The sequence below is a fragment of the Zonotrichia leucophrys genome, chromosome 12 (assembly GCF_028769735.1).
Source record: "Zonotrichia leucophrys gambelii isolate GWCS_2022_RI chromosome 12, RI_Zleu_2.0, whole genome shotgun sequence".
In the NCBI taxonomy this organism is placed as follows: domain Eukaryota; kingdom Metazoa; phylum Chordata; class Aves; order Passeriformes; family Passerellidae; genus Zonotrichia; species Zonotrichia leucophrys.
Window position 1 is genome coordinate 713,968 of NC_088182.1, and position 13,087 is coordinate 727,054.

Here is a 13,087-nt window from a genome sequence, read left to right on the forward strand (position 1 = left end):
TATTCTTGAGGGGATTATAAATTAACCTTAAGGACCTCCATAAACCTTTGCCAAGACATTGACAAAAATCTTGAATCCAGACCTTAATTAATCTGGGGAGAACTGCACAGAGGCCTCAGAGCTGCTGGGTGGGAGAGCCCCAAGGGCCCTGCAGGAGCAGGCACACCCCGCTGCAATAACTCACATTTACTGAGAGCGAGTGGGGATGATTAAACCCTCTGTACCTGGCACATTTCATGGTGTGCAGGGATGCTCTGGCTGCTGCCCCTGAGCAGCTGGGGATGGGCAGCCTGGCCCGTGGGGCTGTGCTGTGGTACCAGGGCCAGGGGATGCTCCAGCAGCAGCCAGGGCTGCTCTGCCTCAGTGGGAAGGGCTCCTGAGCAGGCTCGTGGTCCCCCTGCTCATGGTCCCCCTGTGGTCCCTCTGCACAAATCCAGCTGCCAGGGGTACAGGGGAGCCCCAAACCCCAAACTCTGCCCCAGAAAAGGGTTTGTGGTCTCTCTGCACAAACCCAGCTGCCCTGCCCGTGCCAGGGCCTCACCCTGCTCCAGGGAGAGCTTTGCTGTGCTGGCAGCAAGCAGGAGTTTATTAATTGAGCAATTTCTCCTGACCTTGATGGAGACCATCACTAACAGCCAAATAAATAGATTAGTACCCTAATATTTCAAGGGCAGGCAATGAATTGCATTTCTGTGGCTGGGGCTGCTTTGCCGTGGCAGTGGCCAGAATGTTTTGCACGTTTTGGTTCCAATTTGCAGAGAGACATCCATCACACAGGGACAATGCTGCACCTCATTCACTGCAGCAAATGGCACCAATTAAAAACAACTCCATAAAAATTATACCGAATCTTCAATTACTTGGGGAGATGAGGAGCAGGACATTCTGTAATTGACTTGTTCATCTTCTCGTCCTCTGAGCACAGCCCTGGCCAGGGTAAGTGCCAGGCTGGAGTTTCACCCCTGGTTCCACTCTCTGAGCACTGTAAATCACACACTGTGGTTTCAGCTTTCAGGCTGGATGAAGGTTATTATCTGTATCTGTGGGAGAGTGGGAAGATGGAGCATTTTTTCCATCAGAAATGCAGTTTTCTTCCAGCTCTGCTGCTCCTGGTGTGCTGTGACACCTCCTGCTGACACCTCTCACACACGGCTCTGGATGGGTTATTAGAGTGGAGAGAAAAGCAGGGAATGGGAGTGAGCACTGGCCTGGCACTGCAGGGCTGGGAGCTGGGGCTGTGCTGCTCAGCACTCCTGTTCTGCATGGTCTGCAGGTACACACACACACACACCTGTTCTGCATGGTCTGCAGGTACACACACACACACACCTGCACACACCTCATGGTCTGCAGGTACACACACACACACACACACACCTGTTCTGCATGGGCTGCAGTACACACACACACACACCTGTGATGCATCGTCTGCAGGTACACACAGCACTCCTCATGGTCTGTAGGTACACACACACCTGTTCTGCATGGTCTGCAGGTACACACACACACACACCCCTGCACACACCTCATGGTCTGCAGGTACACACAGCACACCTGAATGGCCTGCATCACCTGTAGGTACACACACTCCTGTTCTGCATGGTCTGAAGGTAATCCCGTGTTTCAATAAGGAGCAAAAACAAAATGCCATGAAATGATGGAAATTCCTGCCTTTGCAGATGCCTGTTTTGAAAATAAATAGACTGGAAAATAAATAGAATGGAACCCTGAAGGTTGGAAAAGATCCTCGAGATCACCCAATCCAACCACAAACCTGGCACTGCCACCAAGCCATGTCCCCAAGCACCACATCCTTTAATTACCCTGGAAATCAGATGCTGCTGGACTCCCTGTGGTAAACTCATTTCTAGCCATGGAATGAGCATCTCTGGTGCCACTAATTACCCGGGCTCAGCTCTAATGAGGGCCCTGCTGCACGTGCTCCTCACCCACAGCTGGACTCGTTGGGATGAGCAGCAATCAGCTGCTGCTGCTAGAGCCAGGGTGTGCCTCAGGGAGGGGGTGCTGCAGGATGTCAGTGAGGGTGGGCAAGGCCTCTCAGTGCTGTCCCAGTTGTCAGAGGTAAGTGCTGCCAGCCTGGCTCTCAGGGGTCTCTCCTGTGCCCAGCTGTTTGTGTTTTACCAGCCACAGCTGGGCAGGAGTCTGGCTTTCCTAGGGCTGCTGAAATGCTTTGCTCCTGTGGGAGGGCATTGCTGAACCTGCCTCCGTTTAGGGGAAAGTTTTTCTCTTGTTGCAGACTGTCTGAAGAAAGCTCTGGAAAGCTCCTGCCCAGGTTTGGCTCTGCCACCCCTGGAATGTGTGTGCCCAGCTGGCTGCCAGCTCTGCTGGTTTGTTCCATCACTTCTGTTTTGTCCCTCCCTGCCCTGTGAGAGATGTGAGGAACTTTAACTGCTGGGAGGTCACTGAGGGCCCTGAACACGTGTGGTGGTGTGTGACTGCTGCCTGGGATGGGTGTATTTACACTGAGTGTATCCACATCTTCTTTTCCTGTCCCTAAACTGATGCCCCTCTGTTCACTTCTGAGGCAACATTACAAACTTTGCATCAGAATGAAAAGCTGGCTGTCATATTTGCTGTGCAGTAAGATGATGTAGTGAGCATGAGCCCTCAGTGTGATCCATGCCTCTGTCAGTGCTGTCACCACCAGGGCTCTCTCCTCTGAGCAGCCTGTGCGTTCTTCAGGCCACTCTATACACTTGCTGCCTTTGATCAATAATTTAGGGTAATCATTTTGTTCTGTAAAATTTCCCAAGCCCATATATATTGCATGAAATGCAGAATAGCCAATCTCAGGATGGATTTTTAAAAGCTTTTCATGAAAGGCTTAGGTTTTGGGGTTTTTTTTAACTCTGAGGAAGGGAAAGAAGTGGGCCTAGAGACGTGAATAAATCTGTTTGTTTGGGGCCTTTGATTCCTGAAGATTTATTTTCTTAATAGTGCAGGGTAGCACTATGGCTGTGTGCAGCTCCTCAGCACTCATGGAGCAGCTCTGTTCTCTTTGATTTTTTATTTCAGCCTCCAGCCCTCCATGCCCAGTGAGGGGAGAGCAGTGGGGCTGGCACATCCCTGGCAGGAGGGGAGCAGAGCTGCTGTGCCCTGCTGTGCTCCTGCCAGGGAGCTGCTGCAGGGCACAGAGCTGGAAATGAGGGGCTCTGCAAACTGGGGGGCCAGGACAGGGAGAATGGGCTTCTCTGGGTGCCAGGGGCAGGGAGAATGGGCTGCTCTGGGTGCCAGGGGCAGAACAGAGTGTCTGAGCTCTCTGTTGAACAGAGCAGAGTCTCTGAGCTCTGTTTGGGGGTAGAGCAGTGTCTGAGCTCTCTGTTGGACAGAGCAGAGTCTCTGAGCTCTGTTTGGGGGCAGAGCAGTGTCTGAGCTCTGTTTGTGTGTCTGGAAAGGAGCAGGGACAGCAGAGCCAGAGTCTGCCCCTGTCTGCAGCAGAGACCTGCTGGAGCACAGAGCTGGGTGGAAGGAGGAAAAATAATCACTTAGAGGTGGGAATCTCTGTGCTGAACACCAGGTGGAGGTGAAAAGGGAAGGAGAAGCGCACAACTTTACAGGCTTTTTATTTTTTGGGAGTGGGGGGAGACTGATTTATTGGCAGTGTTGACTAAGGTCAGAGAAAACAGATGAGGAGCTGGATCTGTGCTCTGAGCTGCCTCTGCAGTAGAGGCAGTCTGAGGATCTGCTTTATTTATGTATTTGTTTATTTTAAAAAGGAAGAAAAAATACCATTAAGCAGCAGTGGGGAGAACATTCACGTGCTGCATCTATTTGTCTATCTCCACAAATAATGAGTCGTAGGATTGGAATAGGTGGGGAGTGAAACCTGACTGGAGTCTGATGTGTGGGGATTCAGGTTTCACTTGCAAGGAGGAACATTTCAAATGGCTCAGGCAGTGTGAGCTGATGTGTTTTTCCCTCAGGAAATGGGATGCAAAATCATATTTATTGCTGCTGGTAGGGGATCTGAGGGTTTCTCAGAGCAAACATCTCCATCTCTGGAGGAAAGAGGTACCAGGGCATGTTCTGAATTCCACGTGCCTGTGCAAGGGGAGAGGGAGCCCAGACCTCTGGCTGTGGGGCCCTTTGGAGAGGCAGCACCAGGGGGATCCATGAAATCCCTCTGGGCTCTCAGAGGCTGGGGCTGCCCCATGGATGGGCAGGTTTGTGTCCCACGGGTGAATCCATGGGGCTGTGCGTTATCCTGGGATTTTCCATGTTCCTGAAATGAAACCAACCCACCTGTGAGGGGAGCTGGTGGAAGGAGTTCTGAGGAGCTGGGAGAGGGGCAGAGAGAAGCAAAGCCAGGGCAGGCACAGTGTGGCACTTGGGGTGAGCTGGCCACAAGGAAATCTGTGTAATTGTGACATTTCACAAATCTGTAATTGTGACATTTCACAGTGTCCCACAGCACACAGAACCACCAGGCACTGAGCACACCACAGCCTGCATGGGTTAAAATTCCTCCTGTGCTCAGAGGGAAGGGCAGGACTGGCTGTGGAGCCAGGCTGGTGAGGAGGGGCAGCAGAGCCTGGCCATGCTCCCCATTCCATGTTCCCTATTCCATGATCCCATTCCATGAATGTTCCCTATTCCATGATCCCTATTCCACGATCCATATTCTGCACCACCCCTCCTGATGGGATCAGGGGCTGGCAGCACTCCTGGCTCACACACAGCCCTGCACCCTGAACTTTCAGTAGGTGTTTTCCCTCACATGTTTTTGATTCTGGAACCTAGGAGGAAAAATAATTGGATATAGGGGGAAATAAGAGCCTTCAAATGTGATGTTACCATAATGCGCTCTGGCAGCTCGGGCAACGTGCTCACTTTGGCAATCCTGAGGTGCATGAATAACACATGAGGCAGAGCCAGCTGGAATGAGCTGGAAAGAGAGCTGGGCCCAGGGCAGGGAGCACATAAAAGGTGTTCTCCAGAAAGGCCCTCCAAGCTTTATCTTCCCCAGTGCTGGCTGGAGCCTCCCATGGCCCCCGCAGCAGTGGCAGCCCCTGCTGCGTGCACTGTTGTCTTTGTGGTGTTTATTCCTTTCCAAGGTTCAGCTCAGTGCTGCAGTTGATAAAGACATCTCCTTTTATTGCCTGTTTGCAGGGCCCTGTGCACAAAGCAGTTTTGGCCTGCTCTTTAGGAGTGCTCTGTGCTATTTCAGTATTGTGTGTTTGCAGGGAAATAAAGAGAACTGTTTGATCTCTATTGCAGAGGGGGCTTTAGGCTTTTACATGAATTGAAGCCACATGAACATAATTAATTTTAAGTCCTTTTGTCTGCCACTTTTCTGGTTGCTACACACAAGTACCAAGATGACAAAAAATGACTTGGCCAATAAGTGGCAATAAGTAAATGATGTTGTATTGATCTGAGCAGACTGAGCAACCAGTCTGTTCATTACAGCTCTTCCAGGCTCCTTCCAAATCAGCCTTTCTGTTAAATATGAAATGTGTGTCTCCAGTGCTGGATCAGCCATTAAATTATGCTCATGGATATTAATAAAAGAGCTGGAGGCTTGTCTTTATGCAGGCAGAGAGGGAGCACCAGTTACATGGGAAATGGGATGAAGAATATAGTTTTATGGTGCTCTTAAAATTTATTCCATTTTAAGATATGTAGCAGTGTAAGAAGTGAGAATTCTTAAATTCTGACCTTTCCACGCATAAATTGGCATATTTGGCTTATCTTTTTTCCCCTTTACCCAAAGAATCACTGACAGCTCTTGTTCCTCTCCAGCAGAGGAGTGGCTTCACTCCCAGCAGGGCTGGCAGGGACATGGGTCCCACCTGAACATCCTCCTGCTCTGAAACCTTGGCTAAAGGAAACCGCCTGGTGCTGGGCTCAGCATTCCCTCAGGGCTGCTCTCCTGGGCTGGCCTGGGCTTTGCTTCCAAATGAGAGATCCATGGTGCAGAAATGCATGGCTCTGGGAAGGGCACAGCACTCCTGCTCTCTGCAGAGCCCAGCTGCAGGGCAGGGAGCAGGCAGTTATTAAATAATGCTCTGTGCCTGATTCTAATGACAGAAACTGCACTTGCAATCTCCAGGTGGATCTGATCATCCATAATCTGCAGTTATTAAGTTGCTGGGAGAGATGAGAGTGAGAGTGCATTGAGTCCTTGCCATTTATAAGGCCAATTACCAAACCATTTCTGTCCAGGCACGGAGCTTGTCGAGCCTAAGTGAGAATAACCACGGCAGGAGGGAGCAGGAGGTGCCCAGGGGCAGCAGGCAGGCACAGCTGGGCTGCACAGGGTGCCTGGGCAAAGGAAGGTTGGCACCAGGGCATCCTGGTGCCCTTGGCAGGGTGGGGACCTGGGCGCTCCCTCCTTTCTGTGCACTCAAAGGAAGGTTGGCACCTGGGGCATCCTGGTGCCCTTGGCAGCGTGGGGACATGGGCGCTCCCTCCTTTCTGTGCACTCAAAGGAAGGTTGGCACTTGGAGCATCCTGGTGCCCTTGGCAGCGTGGGGACATGGGCGCTCCCTCCTTTCTGTGCACTCAGCACCTGCCAGGCTCTGCAGCGAATGATGTTCAACCTTATCTCTTTATCTTCTTCTGAAGGTATCTGAGCATCCCATCCCTTCAGGAAGGGACATGTCCATGGCCAGGCCTCTGGATGTGTCCAGCTGAACACAGCTGCTGGCACTCCCTGCCTCTCATTTCTTCTTCCATTTTTTCCCCAACCTCAGTTTTCCTTTTATTTACATTTCAAATGAATATGTTGTGTTTTCACAGTAATACCTTGAGATTGGTTGGATTGTGCAGACATTTTAGTTGATTTTGTGGAATGGTTTGGGTTGGAAAGGACCTTAAATCCCACCCAGTGCCACCCCTGCCATGGCAGGGACACCTCCCATCTTCCCAGGTGCTCCAGCCCCAATGTCCAGCCTGGCCCTGGGCACTGCCAGGGATCCAGGGGATGGAATGACAAATATTTATTTATACCTGCTCAGATTTGTGAGGTCACAACTGGATGCACTAGAAAATAATTCCAAATATTCTTCCTTCTTTGTTCAAAAAATGTTCCTCTGGGAAAAGCCTGAGCTGAAAGTAATTTGTACCCCACAGAGGTAATTTTCTACCCCACATTTATAGAAGAAATGCTCAGAGTAAAGCTGGTAAATGGAGTAGAACAGAGAGGCCTGACAGGATTATTTGTATCCTCCTAAGAAGCCAAGCAGAGCAAAGTCATCTGCAGGAAAATGTCCTGGGTGGGAGAGGGGGCAGCCCAGGCAATATCCAGAATTTCTCTGTGCCTCTGCCCTGGGAGGGAGGCCCAGCCTGAGGGGGCTGCTCTGGCAGCAGCTGAGCCCTCGCAGCTGAAAATAAAGGAATTATTAATGGTGGAATCGTTTAAGCACTTCAGGTAATTAGGAAATATCTTGGTGCTCTCAAATAAGTAAATTAAACCCGTGTTAAATAAGTGCCCAAAGAAAAGCAGGTGCCAGCGTGCAGGGGGTCATGAATTAAACATTTCTGCAGCATTACCTGGTACTCAGTCTGGGTGGCACTGCAGGTGGCACACAGGGGCCTGGCCATGGAGTGCCTTTGGCACCTGGGCAGCTGCTCCCTGTCCCTTTTTGTGGATTTTATTTCCATTTGGGAAACGCCTTTTTCAGCCTGGGCAGGTGCTCCCTGTGCCCTTTCTAATGGGTTTTATCTCCTTTTGGGACAGGCCCTCTGAGGAGGCAGCACAAGGCTGCAGTCCCTGTCACCAGCAATATTTTTTAACTAATACTTTGATTTCTCACAAAATTGTGAAGCAATTACAGAAATTAAGACAAAAGCCTGATTAATTAGAGGATAAATGGCAACAGATCCCAGTGCAGAGCCACCAGCATTCCTTAAGGGTAACTTTGAAATGTTTTTGAGCCTTTTCCTCACTTGCTGGATGTCCTCTGCTGCTCATTTAAAGCCATCTTCCCACACCCAAAATTTCAGATTTATATGTAAATGCACTGTCGATCAATTAAAAGATAAACCCAACTTTTATGTGGGAATCTAGAAGGAATAAACTCAATAAAATGCAATTTTCATATCCTGATCTTTGTATACAGTGATCAGAGAGCAATTAATCAGATTATTTTTATTACCCAATAGTAATTTTCCACTCTGTAGTAATTTTCTTGGTCTGTAATTGATAGTTATAAAACCTTTTTATATAAAAAGCTAAGTTTCATGTAGGGGATCTGTTTTGATCAAAGGCAGACCGATGTATGGTGCTGGAAACACTGGATGGTGACAGGAGAGCCCTGGGCGCGGATATGGCTGCTGAGTGCCTGGGTGAGGGATCTCAGTCAGGACAAGCTGAGTGCTTGAGGGTATCTGGGGGCACCTGAGGGGCGGGAGGTACCTGGTGGTTCCTGGGGTTCCGGGCTGGTGTCCTGGAAGTTCCTGGAGTCAGTTTTTAATTTTTTTTAACTCAACTTCTGTCACTTATCTCAACACAGAAGAAAAGTATAAATGTTTCTTCTTGGTTTATCTACTTTGAAAGCAAATTTTGTGGTACTTTATTTTTAAAATGGGAAGTTTGTGTGAGGTGGTGATAATTTTTCATGGTGGTCTTTGGGTAGAGTTTTACTCTATTTTTTTTCCAAATCACTGCCTGTGGCATTTGCAGGGTTTTGTCTGGAATGGGGGGGTCCAAGCCAGGGCTGCTCCATTGGCAGCTGCTCCATCCTGTGCCAGGCTGTGCCATGGTGGGGCTGGGGCAGCCTGGGGCTGGCTGTGCTTTGGAAATTCTCTGATTTCCAGATCTATCACAGCAGGACCAGCTCATGGTGAGGAGACAAAGCCTGCAGAGGCTGGGGGCAAGGGATGGAGCCCAAACATGGGTGAGGAGCATTTGCTTTGGAAGCACTGGAGAAAACAGAACAGGAGGTTGATTTCTCAGTGGTGGAGGAAGGGTGGAATAATAGAAAGCTCTGCCTTGAAGAAATACATCAGAGAAGCAGGAGGAACTGCCATGCAATGTTTCCTCCTGGCTTCTCACTGTGATATTACTAAAAGTATGAAAAAAATAATTAATTATTGTGTGAAGAAGGGCAAAAATTAAAGTAATTTTTCCTGTGAGGTTTTATGATGTGTTCTACACGCTCTCCAGATAAATAATTCACCCTTTGTGATGGATGCAGTTAATTTGTGTTACATTTTTGTTGCCTTTGGGCTGTGGGTGTTTGCAGGGCCCAGGGCTGGGCTGTGTCCTTAGAGAAGACAAAGTCCTGGCCTGTGTTTTCTATGACTCCCATTGCCATTGTGCCAGTGCCATTCCTCAGCTCTGCCTGTGCAGAGCAGGAGCAGGAGGAGGAGGAGGAGCTGTGCTGAGCCTGCCCTGCCGTGCCAGGGAGATGCTTCTGCTCTTTATCTTCATGAATGACCACATGATTTATTTGGAACGCGCCAAACACCAACAAGTGCTCATGCAAGCAGCGAGCAAAGGCTCCCAGCAAACAGTGTGACACTAATCTGTTGTTTGTGCTAAAATACAGAGAGGAAATTACTGCTGCCTGTCATGAAGCTCATAAAGGAAAAAAGAAAAATGCCACCGCGAAAGAATGAGCTTCAGAAGAAAGTTCCATTATCAGTTTGTTTCATGCCTTGTAGCTCCAGCTGCAAACAATCCCTTCCACAAACACCCCCTCGAGATAAATGGCAGCACAATTCGGGTGCTGGTGGGGAGATAAAGCCACAAGTCACTGTTTGGGGGAGGGAGGATCTGCTGCTTTATTTTGTAACATCTCATCACCATCTCGGGGCAGCAAATGAATATGTATCGTCTGTTATCTTGTCATTTTGGAGCCAAACAACTTAAAATACATTTTCTGTGAAATAACCCCGGGGATTTCAAGACCAGAATAAATTATTAGAGCAATTTGAGCTTGGAGTCTCTGCTCTTGCTTGAAACGTGGCAAAAGCTCTTCCTGGTTTGTGTGAGCTGCTTTTGCTTAGGAAGCAAAGGAGGAAAAGAGGAAAAAGGATCGCCCAAGGTTCCTTACCCAGACACCTGTGCCAAAGCAGGGAACCTGCAGGGTGGGATTGGCCTCTTCCCCCAGGGAACAGGGACAGGATGAGAGGAAATGGTCCCCATGGAAAGGGTGGTGAGGCCTTGGCAGGGGCTGCCAGGGGCGTTTGGAGTGCCCATTCCTGGAGGTGCTCAGGGAATTCCTGGAGGTGGCACTCAGAGCTCTGGGCTGGGGACAAGGTGGGATCAGGCACAGCCTGGATGTGGAGGTCTGGAGGGCTTTTCCAGCTGAAATAATTTCGGATTTACACACACAGCTGATGATGTTCAGCAAAGCTCTGCGATGGCTGGGCCTGCAGGCTGTGGGGGTGTGGGGACAGATCTGGTGGCAAATGCCCTGTCAGGTTGTGACACTGATTCTGTGTTTGATAATTTGTGCTGGGATCTCCTAAAGCTTTCTCTGGTTTCTGTTGTGCTCAGGCTCAGGAGGGTGAGCCCTGTGCCAGCCGGGCAGCCCTGGGCCATGGCTCTGCTCTTGGATACAGCCCTGGCAGGGCCCTGGCAAAAAGGAGCAATTAAATCCTTTAATGGACATGTAACTTCTACCTAAACACGGACATCAGAGAGGACAAAACACATGAAAAAAAGATGGGCTTTTAGCTGTTGCCATTTCCTGCTGTGTAGCTGACTGTGTGGGCCAACCTCCACCAGGCCTGAGCCAGGAGCTGGGGCCGCTGCAGCCAAGCACTGTGACAATCCATGCAAATCTAAGCTCTAATCCTTTTATATTGATGGAAATTAAACTTTTATTCTTGCCATGGATATGGGAGCCTGAAATTCACTTTGGGAAAAAATTCAGGGTTTTATTTTTGGCTCCATTTTCACAATTACTCAGCCCAGGGCGTTTTTATGCTGCAGCTCCATTATGTGAAAATCGTGAGTAACATTTTTCTCTCCAGGACTCTACATTTACTCTCCGAATGTTTCACTGAGAATATGACATGATTTAGACTGCAGTGCTTTTAAAAAAACTACCCAATTTCTAGGACCAAATTGTACCTGTGAAAGTGGCTGCAGGGAGTCAGCACCGCCGTGGTGGGATGGAGCCAAGAGATGGCTGGAACTCGTTAAAGCTCCCTGCAAATTATCTCATTAAGTGCTTTCAGATCGGGAAGTGTCTCAGCACTGCAGTGCTGAAGGATGGATCTCTTTAAAAAGGGGATTTTTAATGATTTGGGGGTCAGAATTCCCAGTGTAACCAGCTGCACCCTGACGTGCAGCAGGTGTAGGGTCTCAGGCACCCCAGGGCACCCAGCACGGAGCAGATGCTTTGTGGATTTTGTGTACTTGGGATTTTGGATTTTGGGGACAGATAACCCAAATCAGATCTCAAAGCCAATGCTGTTTGTTCTGGAGGCTGCTTGGGATGGTGGCAGTGAAAGGCTGGGCAGGATTGAGGCTGAAGAAGAAGTGAAATCCATTAATTCTGCAATTCCCCAGTTCTGCTGTGTCCGTGGGCTCGGCTCCCACCTGCTCCTGCTCCACATCCCTCGTTTCTGAGGGTGGGTCAGTCCCTGGGCACCCCCTGCTCCTCCCCACAGACACCTCTCACCCCCCAGGAGGAAGGAAGGGCTGTGCTGAATAATTGAGAACATTGGAAATCTTTGTTCTGCGCCTCCAGACTGAAGTGGAAATTTGTCTTGAAGTGGCAGCTATCTGAAATCAATAAAATCATCAACATCACCTGCTTTTACAAAGATAATATTTCCTTAATATTGCCTGGATTCAAAGGAAGAAGAAAGGCTGTGCAGAAGGAAAAGGCATAAAAAGCATTGCAGTGAAGCAGCACTAAATTTTAGAAAACTTTTCCAAGGTCACTAATTGAATTGGTTACAAGATTTAAATGAGATATTGAAAATCAAACACGTTGGCCGAGTTTTAATTGCCTGTGCTGTGCTGGAGCACAATCTCAGAGGTGTGACCTCGGTTTGGGATCTGTAAGGTCCATCAGCCTTGGCAGTGGGGGCTACACCTATCCTGTGTGCCCTGCTTTCCAACAGGGCCTTGTCCAGCACCTGTCTCAGTGTGTATTTGAAAATAAATGCACTTAATAATACTTTAAGTATTGTGGAATACATGCTTGATACAGGGAAGGTGTAGTTCATGTGGAAAAGTTTTAGTGCTACTCAGTAAAAAGGAATTTCTGGTGCAGCATCAGCCCAATAATGGCCATAATGTCTCACCTAATGGACAAATAAACAGCTCTGGGGAAATTAAAATAATCCAGCCTGTGAGTGCTGCAGGTTGGGCAGTAAACAGGGCACACCCATGGAGAACAGGACAACTGAAACCCAAGGGGAGTTAACTCTCTCCTTCCCAGGAGCCAGGGGAGAAGGCTCTGTTGGTTTGTTTAGGGGTTTTTTGTTGGTTTGTTTGGGGGATTTTTTGGGTGTTTTTTTCTTTCTTCTTTTTTTTTTTGGGAATGAATTTACATTGAAGATTAAAATGCCAGGAAGCTGCCTGAGCCATCCAAGTTCCTAGTGGGATCTGCAGTGCTTTGTAGACATAAAGAGATTGAAAACATTTATCTTCCCCCATGATTAATAATAAATCAAGCGTCTTATGATTCTTCCTTTAGGTTTTAATTTTAAGCAAGCTGTTGAAATACAATCTCTAAGCAAAAAAGGGTTGAGAACAGGCTTTGTTTGGATTGCAGACAGAAGTTTTGTACTGTTTGGGACATAAAAAATACAAGTATATAAAAACTCAGCCTCCTGCAATAACATATGTCTGCGAGCTGGGCTGGGTGAATGAGGAGGATTTATGCCTGCAGTCACAGCAGGAATCTGAGCAGCTGTGGGAGATGAAAAACGTGCTCAAGTACACGAGGAGGGTCCCAGGCAGTGTCCATGGAGCGGCTCTGGGAATTCCAGCGGGACAGCCTGGGATGCAGGGTGTAAATAAAGGAGTGTCCACACTGAAACGTTATTGCCACAAGCTGAGGGACCCCAGGATGGCCCAAAAAGGGGAAGGGAGTGTCTTGGTGTGGTTCAGCTTCCCCCAGACATTGTGGTGCTGGATTCCCTGGAGGAGCCCCGG

The 13,087-nt window shown here is 48.8% G+C and overlaps 1 long non-coding RNA gene across 3 annotated transcripts in view; it reads left to right on the forward strand.

Annotated features, from left to right (window-relative positions):
* LOC135453236 (uncharacterized) overlaps nucleotides 1-930 on the forward strand; it is a 50,972-nt gene extending 50,042 nt beyond the window's left edge. For all 3 annotated transcript variants that reach the window (XR_010441801.1, XR_010441802.1, XR_010441803.1), the window contains one exon: nucleotides 759-930. This is a non-coding gene — a long non-coding RNA (uncharacterized LOC135453236). The remainder of the gene's footprint in view (nucleotides 1-758) is intronic.
* The last annotated feature ends 12,157 nt before the right edge of the window (nucleotides 931-13,087 follow it).